The 23,756-nt window shown below is 39.2% G+C and overlaps 1 long non-coding RNA gene across 1 annotated transcript; it reads right to left on the bottom strand.

Moving 5' to 3' along the window:
* Positions 1-806: 806 nt before the first annotated feature.
* LOC120880439 lies at positions 807-19,175 on the bottom strand. Its single transcript, XR_005725032.1, has 3 exons — positions 19,086-19,175; positions 13,032-13,042; positions 807-817 (listed from the first exon to the last, which is right to left on the bottom strand). It is a non-coding gene; the product is annotated as an uncharacterized LOC120880439 (long non-coding RNA).
* Positions 19,176-23,756: the final 4,581 nt, after the last annotated feature.

Raw genomic sequence — 23,756 nt, forward strand, 5'->3', positions numbered from 1 at the left:
GGGATTGAAGGCAAAAGAAGAAGGGGGCAGCAGAGGACGAGATGGTTGAATAGCATCACAGACTCAATGGATATGAATTTGAGCAAACTTTGGGAGATGGTAAAGGACAGGGAAGCCTAGCATGCTGCAGCCCACAGGGGTCACAAAGTGATGGACATGACTTAGTAACAGAACAGAACAGGATAGACCAATAAGGTATCATACATAGCTACCAACACACAAAAACCATCTAGATCTTTAAAGGGGACAGCAAACAGATCAAAACATTGAACTGCCAACCATCTAACCCAAAAACTGCTAGATCCATGACATACATGAGACTCATTTTAGCTCTAAGAAAAATCAGTCACTAGACACAGAAAGAATGAAAGGAGCAACTTTAATGAATTTCTATGATTTAAAAAGAAAAGATTAACAATTTGGAGGAAAATGACATATTTACAATAACCAAATGAAACTTCTAGAGTTGAAAAAATGCAGGCTCAAGTCAAATATATGCTGGATGGGATTAATAGGAGATTAGATCGTTCAAAATAAAAGATCAGTTAAAGATTTTATAATAGCCATTAACCAAGCTGGAGCACAAAGAAGGGAAAAAAGAAAACTGGAAAAAATAATGAATAGAGCATTGGTAAGTTCTAGGACAATATCAAGTCTTCTAACATGTTACTTCTCATATCAGGAATAAGAGATGGAACATCACTACAGACCCTATGGACATGTAAAGGATAAGAGATTTTATTAACAAGTTTATTCCAATAAATTTGCCAACTTAGATAAAATAAATAGATTTCTTAAAATATATAAATTACACAAACTGGAAGATAAAATATTGAAATTCTCACTAGCTACATACCTAAGAAAAAATGAATTCATAGCATGAACTTTCTTTCAAAATTACTTCTGGTCCAGGTGGATTCACTTGTAAACTTATCAAAAACTTAAATAATAAATTATAAAGATCTTTCATCAACTCTTTCAGAGAACAGAGGAGAAGGAAGCATTTCTCAGATCTGTATATCCCAATACTGCAAGGAGATCCAACCAGTCCATCCTAAAGGAAATCAGTCCTGAATGTTCATTGGAAGGACTGATGTTGAAGGTGAAACTCCAATACTTTGGCCACCTGTTTTGAAGAGCTGACTCACTTTAATACACCCTGATGCTGGGAAAGGTTGAAGGTGGGAGAAGGGGATGACAGAGGATGGTTGGATGACATCACTGATTCAATGGATGTGAGTCTGAGTAGACTCTGGGAGTTGGTGATGGACAGGGAGGCCTGACATGCTGCATTCCATGGGGTCACAAAGAATCGGACATGACCAAGCAACTGAACTGAACTGATAACCAGAGAAAGATATTAAAAGAAAAGAAAATGTTAACAATACAATTTATGGTTTCAAGACCAAAGGGATTTATCCCACTGATGCAATATTAACATTCAAAACAACCACACATCAATAATTAATGTATTTAACCACATTATCAGAATAAAGGGAAAATATAAATCAATAAATAAAAACAAAAAGAAAAAATGTAGTACTTTACATTAAATAGAATAAACAGGAAACATAATCATCTAGATGGCTATACGCTTAAGATGAAATCTCTTGGTAAACTAAATAAAGGAATTATATCAACCTGATAAGAAGTATCTATTAAACCAAAAGATAACATACATTTAAACACAAATCTCTAATATTAAGAAAAATAGGAATGTTGTCCTTCATAGCTGCTATATAACACATTGTACTGGATGCCCTCCAAAAGTAAGACAAGAAAATGAAAAGGCTTTCAGGCTGGAAAGAGAAAAGTACAGCTCTCATTATTTCTATACAATGTGATCATGTGTGTAGCAGATCTCAAGAAATCTGCATAAGAGCTATTATAACTGTGCTTAGTTGCTCAGTTGTGTCTGACTCTTTGTGACCCCATGGACCGTAGCCCACCAGGCTCCTCTTCCATGGGATTCTCAAGGCAAGAATACTGGAGTGGGTTGCCATTCCCTTCTCCAGGGTATCTTCCCAATCCAGGGGTCGAACCCAGGTCTCCCGCATTGCAGGTGGATTCTTTACCATCTGAGCCACCAGAAAAGCTCATTATAACTAATAAGTGAATTTAGCAAGGTCAAAGCACATGTGGTCAATAGACAAGAGCCATTTTTTTCTGTATCCTATCAACAAACAAATGAAAAAGTAAATGTATACAATAATTCCATGTACAAAAGCATCAAAAACAAACTTCTTAAGGATAAATTAGGAAAGGTGTATCAGAATTCCATAAAGAAAACTATAAATGCTGCTGAGAGGAGTTAAAGAAATCTTAAAGAAGTGGTGAAGTGCATCCTTTTCAGACGTTGGGAGATTATATTGGAGCTGGCCAAAAAGTCCACTTGGATTTTTGCATAAAATGCTATGAAACAAACTTTTTGTCCAGCTCAATGTTAAGATATAGTTTTTCCAAATTAATCCTCAGATTCTGTAATTTCAGGGGTTTTTTTTTAGGGGTAGAATTGACTGGAAGGAACTTGAATAGCTAAAACAATTTTTAAAAAGGAAAAGAACAAATTTGTATGATTCACACTTTGATTTTTATGATTTATAATAAAGTTACAATAATCAAAATGTTGAGTATTAGTATAAGACAAAGTATATAGATCAATAGATCAGAGCAGGGAGTCCTGAAATAAATTGACACATACTGATTTTCAATAAGTGACCAAGGTAATTTAATGGAGGGAAGAATAGGCCTTTTCAACAAATGAACTTTTACTAATTCACATGGGAAAAAACATCTTTGACCCTTACCTCACACCTTCCGAAAGCTAACTAGAAGAGACCAGAGACTCAATGTGAAAGCTGAAACCACGAAAATTTTAAAAAGAAACATAGGATATAATCTTTATAATTCTAGAGTAGGCACAGGTTTCTTGGGACACAAAATGATTACCATAAGATGAAAAATTGATAAATTGGTCATCATCACAATAAAAACCTCTTTTATAAAGAAAGACACTCTTAATGCAAACCATAAACCATGAAAACATTTGTAGTACATACAGCTCAAAAGGGACTTAAATCGAGGCTACACAGAGAGAGAGCTCTTACAACTGGATAATAAGGCAACCAAATTAATAAAAATTATCAAATGAGACAGTAATATATGTGTGAAAGTGAAACTGCTCAGTCGTATCTGACTCTTTGCAACGCCATGGACTGTAGCCTACCAGGTTCCACCCTCCATGGGATTTTCCAGGCAAGAATACTGGAGTGGGTTGCCATTTCCTTCTCCAGCAGATCTTCGCAACCCAAGGATTGAACCCAGGTCTCCTGCATTGTAGGCAGACATTTTACTCTCTGAGCCACCAGGGAAGTCCAATATACGTGTAATGTTATTTAAAGAACTATCCTTTGTATGTAGAACGACCAGACACAATTTCTCTGGGATCTTTCAAGTTACTATTTGTTGTTGCTTTTTAAAGTATCCTGATTTTGATAAAATGGGAATCCTATTTATAACTTTTAAATCATTTTTTAAGAACATAGTCTATTATTTCTCTTTAAAATAGTTCAGTATAAGCAGCATGTTCAGGTGTGTAGTTTTTCTTTAATCTGTATCTTAGGTGAGGATCTATGCGAGCTGTTAGCATATAAAGTACCCTCATCCAGAATCTGGGCCTTCCCAGGTGGCTCACTGGTGTAGAATCCGCCTGCCCATGCAGGAGTCACAGGTTTGCTCTCTGTGTCGAGAAGATCCCCCGAAGAAGGGAACGGAAACCCACTCCAGTATTTTTGCCTGGAGAGTTCCGTGGACAGAGGAGCCTGGCAGGATACAGTTTATGAGGTCGAAAGAGTAGGACACGACTTGGTGACTAAACAACAGCAATCCGGAATCTGGAAGGTGCTTAGTTTGCTCTTGACAATCAAGAATGTACAACACAGGCGAGTCTAGAGCAACTATTTTAAGTATGAATGACTGAATAAGAAGGCTTGTCAATTAGATAAAGGATATTATAAATAACTGGACAACTGAGTGGTATTCAAGACATGTTATTGGCTAGAAACACTATATAGTTATCTACATCTTTATAAGAAAAAAATATAATAGCAAGTTCAACAGTCTAGCACCTTTAGAGAAAAACTGGTTTTGACTCCTTCCACTTAGGAGAGGATGAACAAGAAGAGGTCTGCTGGTCCTGCCTAAAGAATCCTGTTGCTTCCACCTTGTGGTAACCTTTATTGCCAAGTGGTGATTGGAATGCCTGCAAAGCCAGAAAGCAAAGAACTTGCCCACCTCCAGGAGCTGGCCTTATGATTATTTGGGATCCATTTGATAATAAATGTTTGCATGCACAGCAAGTTCATCCTTAGTGTTTGGGTCCGTAACATCATTATAGGTGGTGAGGATAAGGGCAAAAGGGCATATGGTCCCCCCTTGCTTCCGACAGTCACAGGCTGCTGGCATTTATCAAAGAATCTACAACTGGGAACTGTCAAAGTGGCTTAGGGTTTGCAACAGATTTTTAAAAAATGAAACTAACAAAGGTAGATGATAGAGGTATTTATTTTTCCCTCGGGAAGATCCCCTGCAGAAGGCAATGAACTCCCTCCAGTGTTCTTGCCTGGAGAGTGCCATGGACAGAGGAGCCTGGCACGCTACAGTCTATGGGGCTGCAAAGAGTAGGGCACAACTCAGAGACTAAACAAGCGCCATCCAGGGTCTGTATGACTTTAAATATCAGCAGGATTTGGTGAGTGAAAGACTACTGATGAAGGTAAAGTTTCTGTGCCATGAATTAAATTGTTGTTTAGTCACTCCATTGTGTCTGACTCTTTCGCAACCCCATGGATGGAGGCCCACCAGGCTCCTCTGTCCATGGGATTTCCCAGCCAAGAATAGTGGAGTGGGTTGCCATTTCCTTGTCCAGGGGATCTTGCTTACTCTCCTCAAAAATAAGAAGGACTCTTATTAAGGAAGTGTTGTTTACAGGTTCTCTTAGGTTCATAAAGAATCATAAAAGTTGATTTTAACTAAACCCAGGAAGGCTTCAAATGGTCATGACAAATAATTAGCATAATAACATTTTCAAGGGCCCACAACAAAATCTGTGAAGTGCAGAAGTTGTTGCGTTTGACGTTTCCACAAAGAGAATAGCAAGTTGAGTTGTCCTAAAACATTCTTAAAAATGTCCTCTAAGAACCTGAATCATGTAACTCTCCAAATGTCTTCCAAGCAATTTGACATGAATACAAAGGAAGAGAAGAAATTAAGGAAGACTTGGCTTTGAGCCTTGAAACAGAAGATGACAGTCCATCCAGAGAAATGGGCACAGCAGAGTGGCAGGCGAGGAACTGCAAGTGAGCAGGTGCGGAAGGGTGGAGCGGAGGTGGACCGTTCATAAGGATTTCTGACAAGTAACGCTTTCCTTTGATTATTTTCTAAGGTCACACAATTTTTTGCCAATTTTTTTCCTGTAATATTTCTGAAGACAGACAACCTATTCCTGATTTGTCATTTTCTAAACCCATCTATTCCTTTTGTGAAGCCTGGGCAACACTGGCCCTTTTAAGTTCTCTGGCAACTTCCACGTTTCCTCAGATACAGTGTGGTTTTGCAATTCCATCTCTGTTTTTTCATTGTTCTGGTGTATCATCTGTGTAGGCCTAGAGTTTTGAGTTCATTTAAAACAATTGTCTCTTTTAATCTTCTTGCCTATTTTGAGCTTTCTCATTCTCCTTTTAATGATGTTCATCTCTTTAAAAAGATTGCAAGTTCAGACGAATTCAGTTTGGCCTTTGCCCCTTGTCATTTAGTTCAAGTTGGTAATATGGTTGTGTTTCATTTTAGATACTATTTTCATTTGGCCTGACAGACTATTAGACAGGATTTTGTATGGTCTTGTTAGGGGAGTGTTTGCTGTAAAAGACTTTCTTTGTAAATTGCAACTTCACGTCATTTAATCATTATTTTAACAGACAGCAGTGCGGTGTTTTCATAGCCACTGGTTAACCAACAAATAAGTCAACCTCTGGCCCTTTCTGGCTGGGAGGGAGCCACGGTAATAGCATCATCCTTTTTTTTCTGTAATTAAAAGAAGCCAGCTATCTTATTATAAGAAAACACAGGGAATCTTTGTAACACCTAACTTCTAATGTTTCTGGAAATTCAATCCATTGAGATGCTTTCCTCCAAATTGAAGAAAAATAAAACTGCTCCTAGGCTGAGGTTTTGGTGTGTCAAGTTTCAGCTTACAATAGATGTTTTATGGCACACTTAGGAATCACTAAAAATAAGAATGCACGCAGAACTGCTGACACAGCCTCTTTTATGGGGCTGCTCCCTCCTGGCACTGATATGATTTTATCCAAGAGCTGGACTGGTGGGTCCAAGTTTCTCAGTCCCAGAGGAGCAGGATGAAAATGTGAGAAAAAAAAGTGCTTTTTATTGGCAAGCACTCTCTCAAAATTTTAGAAAATTTGTTAGTGAATACAACATCCAGAAAATATAGTCTCAGTATGCAAGGGATTCCTAAGTCAGTTTTGAAGTTCAAAACAGGATTGTTTAGGTAGTTGTGATATTTTGAAACCATGAATTAAAAGAAATAACTAAAGGAAATCTACCTTTGCTTGCTTTATTTATTTATTTTTTAAATGAAATGATAGTTCAGAAATAAAGTGAATACCTTATTAAAACATTGCAAAGTTTCCCTTGCTTAATTATATATTTTTTATTCCTGGGAAGTAGGTGAGTTAGTTCAAGAAAGAGCAACTAGAAATTGTTATTATTAAGGGAGAAATATATATGGACAATGTTTTTTTTTTTTAATTATTATTTTACTACTAACAAAAGGATACAAGATTTGGAAGTTTCACTTTCTCTGAACCAAAAGAAGAGTATAAAACTACAGAGGGCACAGAACTTTTAACTTAAAAAAGCCAAAGGTCTACACATGATAGTTTAATTGTAACTCACACAAAATAGGATTTAATCATGAGGAAATACTTTATTATTTAAAATATATACACCTTTATTCATGAGGAAACACTCCATTATGAACTTCTACTTAAAGTTATAATCAATGTCATTTTCAAGATCATGCGTTGTGTTAGTTTTCTATGGCTGCTGTAGTTAGCAACTACAAAGATAGTGGCTTAAAAGAACATGTTTGGATCGCAGACATTCTGACTGGTGTGAAGTGGTACCTCACTGTGGTTTTGATTTGCATTTCTCTAATAATGAGTGATGTTGAGCATCTTTTCATGGGTTTGTTAGCCATCCATATGTCTTCTTTGGAGAAATGTCTATTTAGTTCTTTGGCCCATTTTTTGATTGGGTCGTTTATTTTTCTGGAATTGAGCTGCAGGAGTTGCTTGTATATTTTTGAGATTAGTTGTTTGTCAGTTGCTTCATTTGCTGTTATTTTCTCCCATTCGGAAGGCTGTCTTTTCACTTTGCTTATATTTTCCTTTGTTGTGCAGAAGCTTTTAATTTTAATTAGGTCCCATTTGTTTATTTTTGCTTTTATTTCCAGAATTCTGGGAGGTGGATCATAGAGGATCCTGCTGTTTATGAGGTTTATGTCGGAGAGTGTTTTGCCTATGTTCTCCTCTAGGAGTTTTATAGTTTCTGGTCTTACATTTAGATCTTTAATCCATTTTGAAATGCTGCAGAGGGTGTGGAGAGAAGGGAACCCTCCTACACTGTTGGTGGGAATGCAAACTAGTACAGCCACTATGGAGAACAGTGTGGAGATTCCTTAAAAACTTGCAAATAGAACTGCCTTATGACCCAGCAATCCCACTGCTGGGCATACACACCGAGGAAAGCAGAATTGAAAGAGACACACGTACCCCAATGTTCATCGCAGCACTGTTTATAATAGCCAGGACATGGAAACAACCTAGATGTCCATCAGCAGATGAATGGATAAGCAAGCTGTGGTACATATACACAATGGAGTATTACTCAGCCATTAAAAAGAATACATTTGAATCAGTTCTGATGAAATGGATGAAACTGGAGCCGATTATACAGAGTGAAGTAAGCCAGGAAGAAAAACACCAATACAGTATACTAACACATATATATGGAATTTAGAAAGATGGCAATGATGACCCTGTATGCAGGACAGCAAAAAAGACACAGATGTGTATAGCGGACTTTTGGACTCAGAGGGAGAGGGAGAGGGTGAGATGATTTGGGAGAAGAGCATTGAAACATGTATAATATCATGTAAGAATCGAATTGCCAGTCTATGTCCGATGCAGGATATGGCACGCTTGGGGCTGGTACATGGGGATGACCCAGAGAGATGCTGTGGGGAGAGGGGTGGGAGGGGGGTTCATGTTTGGGAACATGTGTACACCCGTGGTGGATTCATGTCAATGTATGGCAAAAACAATACAGAATTGTAAAGTAAAAAAAAAAAAAAAAAAGATAATTCACCATAACCAACTTAACTAAGTTTAGGAAGACAATAATGAAAGTATTAGGAATGTTTTCAATTATCATTGTAAAAAAACTCAAATTATATAATAATATCTGTAAGTCATTTGATAAAATTAATTCTCAACCTCCATTTTAAATAATTATTTCTTAGCCATTTAGTTCAGCTAATCCTGTTACTTATAACTCAGTCTATACAGTATATTTATTTTATTTTTACAAGGAAAAGCTATAGATTTTCTACTAAAAGAAGGAGCAAACAAGGTGTCTGCTAAAATAAACTGGGACTGTTATCAGAAAAAAAAAAAAAAGAAGAAGATGTTTATAGGCAACCAGTTTGCCTGCAGGAACCAGGCCTCACAGACAGTCACACTGGCCAGCCCCACCCACCAATGCACCTACGGCAACCACGGGTCACCACTAAAGGAGGGGGCTTGTAATCCACACAGGGACACTCTGGAGTGCCTGGCTCTGGTGACCGTGGAGGATTGCTCTCCTGAGGCCCACAGAGAACCTTCTACATAAACCCACCCCTTCAAAAATGGGAGACGTAGCTGAACTATTGAATACACAGAAATAAGCACACAGAATGGGCAGGGTGAGGGGACAAAGAAATAGGTTTCAAATGAAAGGGCAAGACAACCCCAGAGAAAAAGAACTAAACAAAATTGAGATACATAATCTCTGAAAAGATCTTCTGGAGAAGGAAATGGCAACCCACTCCAGTATTCTTGCCTGAGAAATCCCATGGACAGAGGAGCTTAGTGGGCTATAGTCTGTGGGGTCGCCAAGTCAGACACAATTTAGCAACTGAGCGTGCATGCAATCTCCTAATACAGGAGTCAAAATAATGGTCATAAGTATGCTCACTGAGCTTGGGTGAAGAATGGATAAACATGGTAAGATCTTGAACCAAGAGTAAAAAAAAAAGAACCAGTAAGAGTTGAAGAATACCATAACTGAAATGAAAAATATACTACATGGAATCAACAGCAACTAGATAAAGCAGAAGAATGGATCAGTGATCTCGAAGAAAGGGTAGAAGAAATCACCAAATTGCAAAGCAAAAAAGAAGAAAAGGGGATCATTTAAAGCAATGATCCCCAACCGTTTAGACATCAGGCATGGCTTTCATGGAAGACAGCTTTTCCCATGGATTGGGGAGGGGATGGTTTCAGAATGATTCAAGCACATTACATTTATTGTGCACTTTATTTCTATTATTATTATATCAGCTCCACGTCAGATCATCAGGAGTTAGATCCTGGAGGTTGGGGACCCTGGCTTAAAGGATCTCTGGAATAACATCAAGCATACTAACATTCTTATTATAGGGTTCCTTGAAGGAGAAGAGAAAGGAAAAAGGGCAGAAGACTTATTTCAAGAAATAATGGCTGAAAACTTCCCTATTGGTAAAGGAAGCAGGCATCCAAGTCCAGGAAACAGAGATATTATACTTAAAACTTCAACGTTAAACATAAAGAGAGATTCTTAAAACCAACAAGAGAAAAATAACTAGTTAAGTACAAGGAAACCTCCATAAAACCATCAGCTGATTTTTAAGCAGGAACTTTAACAGAGCAGAAGGGAGCAGCACAATATATTCTAAGTACTGAGAAGAGAGAATGTACAAGCAAGAGTAGTCTACCCAGAAAGGCTATCATACAGAGCTTAAAAAAAATATGAAGAGTTTTAAATGTTCTATGGAGACACAAAAGACCCCAGATAGCCAAAGCAAGACAGAGAAAGAAACATGGAATTGGAGGAATCGGACTTCCTGATTTCAGACTATACTACAAAGCTATTGTCATCAAAACAATATGGTACTGGCACAAAAAACCAGAAATATACATCAATGGAACAGGATAGACAGCCCAGATGTAAACTTACACACCTATGGTCAATTAATCTATAACAAAGAAAGCAAGACAATACAATGGAGAAAAGTCAGTATCTTCAATAAATGGTGCTGGGAGAACTGGACTTATACACGTTAAGAAGTTAAAGTAGAACATTCTTTAATACCATACACAAAAGTGAACTCAAAATGAATTAAAGGGCTAAATCTAAGACCTGACACTATATAACTCTTAGAGGAAAATATAGGCAGAACACACTTTGATGTAAATCACAGCAATATCTTTTTCAATCCATCTGTTAGAGTAATGGAAATGAAGACAAAGTAAACAAATGGGACCTAGTTAAATTTAAAAGCTTTTGCATAGCAAAAGAAACCATAAAAAAATTAAAAGACAACCCACAGAATGGGAGAAAATATTTGCAAACAGTGCAAAAGAAAATGGATTAAGCTGCAGATTTTACATACAGCTCATGCAGGTCAAAAAAAAACAAAAACAAAAACAAAAAAAAACAAAAAACAAAAAAACACCACCACCAACAAAGAACCAATCCAAAGTTAGGCAGAAGACCTGAGTAAATATTTAACAACAACAACAACAACAAAAAAAAAAACACCACACAGATGGCCAACAGGCACACAAAAAGATGCTCAGCATCTCCAATTATTGGAGAAATGCAAATCAAAACTACAATGAACTATCACCTCACACCACTCAGACTGTCCATCATAAAATGTCTACAAATAAATGCTGGAGAGGACATGGAGGGAAGGGAACTCTCCTATACTGTTGGTGGGAATGTAAATCAGTACATCTACTATGGAGAACAGTATGGAATTTCTTTATAAAACTAAAAATAAAGCTATCATATGATCCAGCAATCCCACTCCTGGGCATATATCTGGAGAAAAATCATAATTTGAAAAGATACATGTACTCAGCTGTTCACCACAGCACTATTATAATAACTAAGACACGGAAGCAACCTAGATGTCCATTAACAGAGGAATGGATAAAGATGTGGAATATTACTGGAATATTACTCAGCCATTAAAAAGAAAGAAATAATGCCATTTGCAACAACATGGACAGACCTAGAAATTATCATATTTCCTGAAGTGAGATGGGGGAAGACAAATATCATATGATTTTGTTTACATGTGGAATCTAAGAAAAATTATACAAATGAACTTATTATAAACAGGAATACAGATTTGAACGCTGAGCAAATTCCACAAAACAACTTCTGAATGCTGGCAGAGGACATCAGGCACTCAGAAAGGCAGCCCATTGTCTTCAAAAGGAGGTAGGACAAAATATAAAAGCTAAAAAGAGAGACAAAAGAGGTAGGGACGGAGATCCGTCCAGGGAAGGGAATCTTAAGAGAGAAGTTTCCAAACACCAGGAAACATTGTCACCGGTGGGTCTGTGGAGAGCCTTGGAATCTCAGAGGGCAACATAATGGGGAGGAAAAATAAATAAATAAATAATGAAACCCCAGAGATTACGTGCCTAACAGCAACTCCCAGATGAGAAGCAGCCCAGACACTCGCATCCACCACTAGCAAGCGGGGGCTGGACAGGGGGGCGCGGGCTGCATTGCTCAGGGTCAGGACTGGGCCTGAATGCCCCGAGGGCAATCTGAGGGAACTAACCTGAGATAGCAACCTAGACTGTGGGATAGCTATCCATTGAAAAGCCCCAACCTAAGACACCACCAGGCCCGCTCACAGAACAAAGGACTGAGCAGAGGTAGCCGGCTGCCGACCGGCCAATCCCCCGCCGGAGACAGGCCCGCAAGGGCAGACAGAACCAGAAGGGGGCATTCGGGGCCCCAGAGAGGCATCTTCTACCAAACTGCAAGCAGGCTTCCTTTCTAACCAAGACTTCTTGGGATTCTGGATGGTCGACACCCGCTGGGAGGGTTGCAGCCAGAGATCAGCTCCCCAGAAGAGACACAGGGCACGCCTGAGAAGGCGCGTCTGTTGTACACCCAGAAAACCGAGCGTCTGGGACGGGGGAGGCGATAAGAGACACGCCCCACCTGGCGGTGACTGCGCTCGCCAAGCACCTGGTCGCCTGAGCTGCTCGGACCGGGGAAGGGCACAAAATGCAGGCCCAACCGAGTCTGCGCCTCTGAGAAGTACCCGAGATCTGAACCTGAGTGGCTTAGACCTGGGAAGTGCACACAACCCAGGGCCCGCCTCAGACAGTTCCCGGCAGAGCAACCTAGAGCCTGAGCAGCGTAGACCATGAAAGCTCACATGCCGGGAGCAGGGGCACACTGTGTGCACGCCCCACACAGCCAGTGATACTTGCAGTGTTCTTCCCTCCCCACAGCGCAACTGAACAAGTGAGCCTAAAAAAGTGACCACCACCTCCCCCTTGTGTCAGGGCGGAAATCAGACACTGAAGAGACCAGCAAATAGAAGCTAAAACAAACGGAGGGCACCGCTTTGGGAGTGACAGGTGCAACAGATTAAAACCCTGCAGTTAGCACCAACCACATAGGAAGGGGCCTATAGATCTTGAGAAGTATAAGCCAGAGCAAGGAACTATCTGAAAATGAACTGACCCCAAACTGTTCACAACAGCTCCAGAGAACGTAGGCAAAACACTCTCGGAGATAAATCACAGCAGGATCCTCTATGACCCACCTCCCAGAATACTGGAAATAAAAGCAAAAATAAACAAATGGGACCTAATTAAACTTAAAAGCTTCTGCACAACAAAGGAAACTATAAGCAAGGTGAAAAGACAGCCTTCTGAATGGGAGAAAATAATAGCAAATGAAGCAACTGACAAAGAATTAATCTCAAAAATACACAAGCAACTCCTACAGCTCAATTCCAAAAAAATAAACGACCCAATCAAAAAATGGGCCAAAGAACTAAACAGACATTTCTCCAAAGAAGACATACAGATGGCTAACACATGAAAAGATGCTCAACATCACTCATTATCAGAGAAATGCAAATCAAAACCACAATGAGGTACCATTTCACACCAGTCAGAATGGCTGCGATCCAAAAGTCTACAAGCAACAAATGCTGGAGAGGGTGTGGAGAAAAGGGAACCCTCTTACCCTGTTGGTGGGAATGCAAACTAGTACAGCCACTATGGAGAACAGTGTGGAGATTCCTTAAAAAATTGCAAATAGAACTGCTTTATGACCCAGCAATCCCACTGCTGGGCATACACACCGAGGAAAGCAGAATTGAAAGAGACACACGTACCCCAATGTTCATCGCAGCACTGTTTATAATAGCCAGGACATGGAAACAACCTAGATGTCCATCAGCAGATGAATGGATAAGCAAGCTGTGGTACATATACACAAAGGAGTATTACTCAGCCATTAAAAAGAACACACTTGAATCAGTTCTAATGAGGTGGATGAAACTGGAGCCTATTATACAGAGTGAAGTAAGCCAGAAAGAAAAACACCAATACAGTATACTAATGCATATATATGGAATTTAGAAAGATGGTAACGATAACCCTGTATGTGAGACAGCAAAAGAGACACAGATGTTTAGAACAGTCTTTTGGACTCTGTGGCTCAGGGCAAGGGTGGGATGATTTGGGAGAATGGCATTGAAACATATAATATCATATAAAAAACTAATCACCAGTCCAGGTTCAATGCAGGATACAGGATGCTGGGGCTGGTACACTGGGATGACCCAAGGGATGGCATGGGGAGGGAGGTGGGAGGGGGGCTCAGGATGGGGAACACATGTACACCCATGCCAGATTCATGTCAATGTATGGCAAAACCACTACAATATTGTAATTAGCCTCCAATTAAAATAAATAAATTTATATTTAAAAAACACAATATAAAAAAGAAACAATAAGAATGAAAAAAATATTTATAAAACACTTTCTAACACTAAATTTACAAGGAATGATCACTTCCAATACTTTGACCACTTGATGTGAAGAACTGACTCATCAAAAAAGACCCCTATGCTGGGAAAAATTGAAGGCGGGAGGAGAAGGGGATGACAAAGGATGAGATGGTTGGATGGCATTACCGACTCGATGGATATGAATTTGGGTAAACTCTGGGAGTTGGTGATGGACAGGGAGGCCTGGAGTGCTGCAGTACATGGGGTCACAAACAGTCAGACACGACTGAGTGACTGAACTGAACTGAAACATTTTCAATGACTGCAGTATTTTGAAAGCCATTAATGTGCTTTTTATTCTGACTTTTTGAGTATGAGACCATCATATTCGTTGACATCTGGCTGGTGGAGGGGATAGAGAGAAGGATTTTTTCACTCAAAGATGCAAATAAGGGCTTCCCTGGAGGCTCAGTGGTAAGGAATCCACCTGCCAATGCAGGAGACATAGGTTTGATCCCTGATCCAGCAAGATCCCACATGCTGCAGAGCAACAAAGCCATGTGCCACAACTATTGAGCCTGTGTGCCAGAGCTACTGAACCCTGTGCATCCGAGAGCCCAGGCTCAACAAGAGAATCCACTGCAATGAGAAGCCCATCCACTGTATGAGACAGGAGCCCCTGCTTGCCACAACTGGAGGAAACACCTGTGCAGCAACAAAGACCCGGCATAGCCCAAAACAAACAAATACATTACTTTTTTAAGGATGCAAAGAGAAAGAATGAAGTGCTTTCCAGCTTCTAGTATGCAAACTAAGATTATGCAGCAAGAAATAACTGTGAATGTCAGGCATTCCTTTTGAGTGACATAATCTCCAGGAGAATGCTATTTTCTGTTTTGTTTATGGCTGCGTCTGCTATGAACAGAGCCCAGTAACAGACTCTCAACAAAGAGCAGGCATTCAACAAATATTTAGTGGATGAATGAACAAATGAACGAGGGAGTTTAATATCTTTATCTCCTTCTTTAATATATCAGAAACCAAGCCTGGAGCTGCCAATTCAACCTGGAGTTGCCAAATTCATGGACTCCTCCCCTAGCGTAGAAAATAAAACTTTCTGTAATAATGAAGGCCTGTTCTGTCAAAGAAAGAATGTGCTGCTGGGAGAGGAGGCGGCAAGAAGGAGGTTTCACCCTTATCTCCCCAAGGAGATTATAGAGGAAGAGAAAAGGAGAAAGACTACCAGAATGTGTGCCCTGATTTCTGTGCATTGAACACGTAAAGATAACACTGAAGGCAGAAGAAAATCTGGCCCCATTTTGTTTCAGACTTCTGAAAATGATGGCCCTCGTGTGGCTCTCACACCAACTCAAGGAGGTGCGATAAAGGTACTAATATTTAGCATTTCTGAGCAACTTTACCTGGTTCTTCTGTGGCACAGATGAGATCAAGAAGTAGGTGCAGGATGACCAAGGAGCCTGGCAGAAGGGGCACCGTGGTGGGAAGCAAAGTGGAGCTGAAGCAAGGCCTGCAGAGCAAAGGTCAGGTCCCCACTGAACGAGAGTCAGAACTGACTTCCGAGCAGGGAACTGCTGCTGGGAGGGGCCGTCTTCCCAGGTGTATTAGTTTTCTATTGCTGTGTAACTAATGACCACAAACTGAGCAGCTTAACACAATACACATGTTTTATCTCATGGTTTCTGTGGTCAAAAGTCTAGGTGTGACTTAACTGGGTCCTCTGCTCAAGGGCTCACAGGCTACAATCAAGGTGTTTGTAGGCTGCATCCTCATGCAAAGGCTCAGAGACAGCTTTCAACCTCACTCAAGTTGTTGGCAGAATTCATTTCATTTTGGCTATAAAATAAAGAGCCCTGAGTGAGTTCTTCCTGAAACAAACAAGCAAACAGGAATACACAGATTCAGAAAACAAGCTTATGGCTACCAAAGGGGAAAACTGGGGGTGAGGAGGGATAAATTAGGAGTTTGGGATTGACGTATACAGACTACTATATTTAAAATAACCAACAAGGATCTACTGTACAATATAGGGACTCTGCTCAATATTCTGCAATAAATTAAATGGGAAAGGAATCTGAAAAAATATAGATATGTGTATTATTGAATTATTTTGCTATACACCTGAAACCAATACGACATTGTTAATCAACTATACTCCAATATAAAATAAAAATTAAAAAAACTTAAAAACCAAGAGTGGTCTATCCAGAAAGGCTATTATACAGAGTTAAAGGAAATATCTGGAGTTTCCCAGCAGAGCCTCAGTTACATGATTTTATCACCACTAAATCAGTCATATAAGAAATGTTAAAGGGTTTTCTTTAAGCAGAAATAAAGAGGACATAGTTAGAAATAATAAAATATATGAAAGGAAAAATCTCACCAGTAAAAGCAAACAGACAGTAAAGGTAGTGGATCAACTGCCTACAAGGCTAATATAAAGGGTTAAAGACAAAAGCAGTAAAATCAGCGGTAACTACAATCATTAAAGGATACACAAAACTATAGAGACGTAAACTATAACATAAAAAATGTAAACGCAAGGAGGGAGACATAAAAATGCAGAGTTTTTAGAATGTGTTCATACTTCAGGTTGGAATAGACTAATACATACATTGATTATTATACATGAACCTCATGCAAACAATAAACACAAAATCTATAACAGATACATAAAAATAAAGAGAAATCCAAACACATTAAAGAAAAAAAGGAACATCAAAAAAGGAGAGAGCAAGAAAATAAAAAAGGAACAGACAAAATTACAAAAACAACCAGAAAATAGTTAACAAAATGGCAATAAGTATACATTTATCAATAATTACTTTAAATGTAAATGGACTGTGTGCATGTATGCTCACTCAGTCATCTGACTCCGTGATCCCATGGACTGTAGCCCATAAGTCTCTGCCGTCCATGGGATTTTCCAGGCAAGAATACTGGAGTGGGCTGCCATTTCCTTCTCCAGGGGTCTTCCCAACCCAGGGATCAAATCCACGTCTCCTGCACTGGCAGGCAGACTCTTTACCACCAAGCCACCTGGGAAGCCCAGATAAATGGAATAAAGGGTCCAATTAATAATCACAGGGTGGCTGACTGGATTAAGAAAGAAAAGCATGACCCATATATATGTTGCCTAAAAGATTTGCTACAAATCCAAAGACACATACAGACTGAAAATAAAGGCATGGGAAAAATACCCCATGCACATAGAAGCAAAAAGAAAGTTGGAGTAGTAATACATGGACAAAATAGACTCTAAGCAAAGACTATGCTGCTGCTGCTGCTGCTGCTGCTAAGTCGCTTCAGTCGTGTCCAACTCTGTGCAACCCCAGAGACGGCAGCCCACCAGGCTCCCCCGTCCCTGGGATTCTCCAGGCACTGGAGTGGGTTGCCATTTCCTTCTCCAAAGCAAAGACTATAACTAGGGACAAAAAAGGACATTACATAATGGTAAGTGGATTAATTCAACAATAAGACATAACAATTATAAATACTCAATCACCCAATATCAGAAAATCTATACATATAAAGGAAATATTGACAGACATAAAAAGAGAAATTGAAAACAATAATAGTAGGGAACTTTAATACCCCATTTACAGCAATGGATAAGATTCTCCAGGTAGAAAATTAATAAGGAAACACTGGCTGGCTACCCAGATGGTTCAGTGGTAAAGAATCCGTGTGCAATGCAGGAGCCATGGGAGATGTGGGTTTGATCCCCAGGTCCGGAAGATCCCCTGAAGGAGGGCCTGGCAACCCTCTCCAGTATTCTTGCCTGGAGAATCCTATGGACACAGGAGCCTGGTTGGCTGCAGTCCGTAAGGTCACAAAGATTTGGACGGCACTGAAGCAACTTAACACGGCCTTAAATGACATATTACACCAAATGAACTTTATATACACACACATATCTATATCTATATGTGTGTGTGTATACATACAGAACATTCCACCCCCAGACCCCAGAATACACATTGTTTTCAAGTACACATGAGACATTCACAAGTACAGATCAAATATTAGGTTGCAATACAAGTCCCAAGAAATTTAAAAAGACTGAAATTATATCAAGCATCTTTTATGACAATAACAGTATAAAACTAGAAAATGACTATAAGTAGAAAACTAAGCAATATACTACTGAATCAACAAATAAAGAGAAAATTTAAAAATGCCTTAAAAAAATAAAAACACAACCTTCCAAAATATGTAGGACACAGCAAAAGCAGTTCAAACAGGGAAGTTTATAGTGACATAAATCTACTTTAAAAAAGAAGAAAAATCTCTAACAAACTGTCTTACCTGATGTTTAAAGGAACTAGAAAAAGAATAAAAAGACAAAGCCCAAAGGAAGGAAATAAAAAAATATCAGAATGGAAATAAATGAAACAGAGACTAAAAAAATGAAAAGATCAATGAAACTTAAGAGATGATTCTTTGAAAAGATAAAATTGGCAAACCTTTAAACAGATTCACCAAGAACAAAAAAAGAAAAGGACTAAAAACTAAAATCAGACATGAAACAGAAGTTACAACTAATACCACAGAAATACAAATATCACAAGACTGCTGCAAATAGTTATATGCCCCAAACTTGGAACCTAGGGGGAAAAATGTCCTAGAAACACACACTCTTTGAAGACCGAGAGAGAAATAGGAAATCTGAATAGTGCCTTTACTAGTTATGAAATTAAATAGGTAATCAAAAAATTCTCAACAAACAAAAGTCCAGGTCAAGATGGCTTCACAGGTGAATTTTACAAAACGATTATTAATGCAGAAGAGTTAATACCTATCCTCAAACTCTTCCAAAAAGTTGAAGAAAAAGAAAAGCTTCTAAACTAATGTTATGAGATCAGCATTACCATGATACCAAAAATAGGCAAAAATACTACAAAAATACCAAGAAAATTACAAGCCAATATCCTTGATGAACACAGATGGAAAAATCCTCCAACAAATATTAGCAAACTGAATTCAATAATATAAAAAGTATCATTCAAGAATGCAGAGAGTTGAACACTTGAATATCAATCAACAGAATATACCACATTAGCAAAATAAATGATAAAAATCATAAGCATATCAATAGATGCAGAAAAAGCATTTCACAAAATTCAATACCATTTATGATAAAAGCTCTGAAAGTTAGTAGAGAGGAAACATATCTTATCATAATAAAGGCCATTTATGACAAACCCACAGCTATCATCATACTCAACAATGAAAAATTGAAAGCTTTTCTTTCAAAACCAGAAATAAGACAAGGATGCCTGCTCTTACCACTTCTAACTTCTTATTGGAAGTCCAAGCCACAAGAGTGATAAAAGAAAAAGAAATAAAAGCATGCACACTGGAAGGAAGAAGTGAGACTGACCCTGTTGGCAGATGACATATTATAGACAGAAACCCCTAAAGACTCCACCAAAAATCTATTAGAATAAGTGAATTCAGGAAAGTCAGAGTACAAAAGTAACACACAGAAATGTGTTGCATTTTTATATACTAACAGCAAACTACCAGGAAGAGCAATCAGGAAAATCATTCTATTTACAATTGCATTCAAAAGAATAAATATCTCAGAATAAATTTAACGAAGGAGGCAAAAGACCTATATTTGGAAAACCATAAGATTCTGAATGGATTGGAAGAATTTATATTGTGAAAACATGTATACTACACAAAGCAAATACAATGACGATTTGATGCAATCTCTATCAACAGCGTTTTCACAGAAGTGGAACAAATAATCCTAATATGTGTATAGAATCACAAAAGATCCCGAACAGCCAGACAATCCTGAGAAAGAAATAGGAAACTGGAGACATTGCGTGCTCTGAATTCAAGCTCTATTACATACAAAGCTGCAATAGTCAAACCAATATGGTACTGGCATGGAAACAGACCAATGGAACAGAATACAGAGCCCAGAAAAGAATCCTCCTTTATATGGACAATTAATTTACGACAAAGGAGGCAAGAACATACAATACGGAAGACACACCCTCTTCCATAAATGCATTGTGACAACTGGCAGCTACATGCAAAAGAATGAATCTGGACCATTATTTTATACCGTATACAAAAATGAACTCAAAATGGATTAAAGACTTGAATGTAGGACCTGAATCCATAAAACTAGAAGAAAGCATAGGTATAGTTTTCTCTTTGACATTAGTCTTAGGGATACTTTGTTGAATCTGACTCCACAATCAAGGGCAACAAAAGCAAAAATAAAAACAAATGGGATTACATCAAGGTAAAAAGTTTTTGCATGGTGTTGCTTTTGCAACAAAACAAAGGCCACTTACTGAATGGGAGAAGATATTTGCAATCAATGTGTCTGATAAGAGGGTAATACCCAAAATATACAAAGAACTCATATAACTTAATACCCAAGGTAAACAATATTAAAAATGAGCAGAGAACCAGAACATTTTCCCAAAGACAGAGAGATGGCCAACAGGCACAGGAAAAGATGTTCAACATTGCTAATCCGGGAAAAGCAAGTCAAACTGTAGTGAGATACCATCTCATACCTGCCGCTATGGAAGACACTATGGAGGTTCCCGTTGCAAATAAAAGGAGAACTGCCATACGAGCTAGCCACTCCACTCCTGGGTGTTCATCCAGGAAAACAGAAACATGAACTTGAAAAGGATGTACGTGCCCCGTGCTCACCGCAGCACTGTGTACAGCGGCCAAGACACGGAAGCAACCTCAGGGCTCACTGATGCACGAATCATAACGAGGCGATGCCCACACACACAGGCACACACTGAAGGACACACACACCCAGAGGGGTATTACTCAGACATGAAGAAGAATGGATCTTCCCTTTTTTCAACATCATGCGTGGACCTAGAGGGTATTATGCTAAGTGAAATAAGACAAATAGAGACAAATACCATATGATACCACTTATATGTGCAATTAAAAAAATAAAAAAGCAATAGATTAATAGATAAAGAGAACAAACAGGTGGTTGTCAGAGAGGGGGCAGATTTGGGCAAAACAGGTGAAGGGAATTAAGAGGCACAAACTTCTAGTTATAAGTAAGTCATGGGAATGTGAAAGACAGAACATGGAATGTAGTCGATAATATGGTGGCAGATGGTGCTAGACATCATGGCGATCGCCTTGTTATGTCTAAATCTGGAACTACCATGCTGCAGTTGTGATACTAACATGACACGTCAATTGTAGTTCAATTAAAACACATATGCATTTATTATCTCATTACAATTTTGGAGGGCAGAAAGCTGAAGCCGTCTCATTAGGCATACTGAGGTGACTAAGAGGGCTTCCGTGGCGGCTCGGTGGTAAAGAGTCTGCCTGCAATGCAGGAGACCCAGGTTCGACCCCTGGGTTTGGAAGATCCCCTGGAGAAGGGAAAGGGTACCCACTCCAGTATTCTTGCCTGCAGAATCCCATGGATAGAGCAGCCTGGCAAGCGATGGTCCACGGAGTTGCAAAGAGTCAGACATGGCTGAGTGACTGAACACACACAAGGTGACTGCAGCTGCTTTTCATCCTGGGACCTAAGGGACTGTTCCTTTATTCTCCTTTTCTGCTTCAACAGCCTGCTCACATTCCTCTGCTCATAACCCTCTTTCTCCATCTTTAAAGTCAGCAACAGTAGGTTGAGTCCTTCCTACATCTCATCACTTGGACCTCTTCACCAGCCTCTCTTCCACAGTTAAAGACCCCTGTGATTACACTGGGCCCAGGCACATAATCCAGTATAATCTACGTGTAGTTAACGATCAATCCAATAATCCTGCCTGGAAAGTCCCATGGACAGGGGAGCCTGGTGGCTACAGTCCATGGGGTCTCAAAGAGTGCAACATGCCTGAGCACACATGCACACACAGCAGCCTTAATTCACCTGCTACCGAACCCCCCCTTTGCCCTGTAACACACCACAGTCAAAACTTCTGAGCAGTAGGACGTGGACATCTCTAAAGGGTCATCAGTTTACCACATTTATACAGTTTTTAATTCACATAAACCAGAGAAAAACACATCCAAAACAATTTAGTGACCAAAAACTGCCTTCCATCCTACAAAGTTTTGCTTTCATTAGAGATTCCTCATAAAAGAGAAATTTTCAAAATCTTCCCCCAGAGGATCTTTTGGCAGAATTTCACAGGCTGACCTAAACCTTCTAAGTAAATATTTTGAAGGTATTTGTAATATTATTGACATCAGTGATTCAATCATAAATCTAAAGAAGACATGTATCCATATTGGTAGATTTTCTCTGCAGTATATGTTTCCTGCTCTCCTAGACTGTCAAGTCGGCCTGGATTCCATGTTTCCTTAAGGCATTAAATGTGTCTCTAATTCAGTAAATTGGATGTGTGAAGAAAGCTAAAATATTAAAGTGCAAAATGGCAACAAAATCTAATACTGAAAGAAATCAATAAAGGAAAATCACTGTGCTGCTATGAACAAATATTAGAAGCTTGGTTCCACCACTTTAAGAAACAATATGAAGCCAAATGAATCCTGAAGTTTGTCTTTACACCTGGACTTCTGTCCTGTAGCACTCAGGGTTGGTTAAGGATCCCAAGAGCTTAGAAGGGCGAACAGTGCCCCAGACGCTCACAGTGCTGCCTGAAGCCTGCCGCGTCCCCTCTGAACCGTCCACTCTTTCCTAGAGATGCTCTTCTCATTCTCCCAAGGGCTGTCCCCCTAGAGCATTCTGTTTTCTCTGCCTCTGGGACAGTTCCCGTTAAATCTGGTATTTCCTGGCTCCATTATCTTGAACTGAATAGATTTTAAAGCAGAGAAGGGAATGACCTATTTAAAGACCCACCTTAAGCTTTACTTTTCAAATTGCAAATCGTTCTTTAATATTCTGGCTCTCCATTTGGTTGGCATTGGGAACCCAGGTGTTGCTTTAATAGCAGGATGCAGGGTGAGCTACTCGCATTTTGCACCGTGTATCGCAGCCCTCCCTGTCGGTAGGTCAGGGGTGCATTGTGAGTTTCTGTTTGACCTAAAGCAAGTCCTTTAAGTCCTCTGTTATTCAACTTCTTTGGCTACAAATAGAAATGTTATTTATGCATGGCTCCACATATACATTGTAAAGAATGTTGTAAAGAATTTGCACATGATTTTGACCATATTGTCCTTACTTTATATACTGACAAATACATCTTTTTGTAACATCTTTTCGCAGCATTATTTTGACAATAAGAAAATGGGAAATACTAAACTAAGCATGGCTTAAGTGCTGCAAAGAGCAGGAAAATTACATAAAAAGCAAATAAATTTCTCCAGTTTAAAGGAGATGGAGCTTCATCCTTGAAAAATAGAGCACTTCCTCTTTTAGACTAAATTAAAAACAGGAAAGAGGGGCATTAAGGAGATGGATGGAGAATGCCACCAGGGTATCCAGTGTTGCACTGTCTCCCAGTTTAGACTTCACCTCTGTCTTTCTCACTAATGCATTTACTCCAGAGAACCATGAAGACAGAGTGAAAATAGCTGCCATCAGTCTGGGTTGGAAGACTGGAAAAGTGAGTGAGCCAATTCTCAGCTGATTTCTCATACGTGGAGTTCCTGC

Source organism: Oryx dammah, unplaced genomic scaffold (assembly GCF_014754425.2).
Source record: "Oryx dammah isolate SB20612 unplaced genomic scaffold, SCBI_Odam_1.1 HiC_scaffold_21, whole genome shotgun sequence".
In the NCBI taxonomy this organism is placed as follows: Eukaryota; Metazoa; Chordata; class Mammalia; order Artiodactyla; family Bovidae; genus Oryx; species Oryx dammah.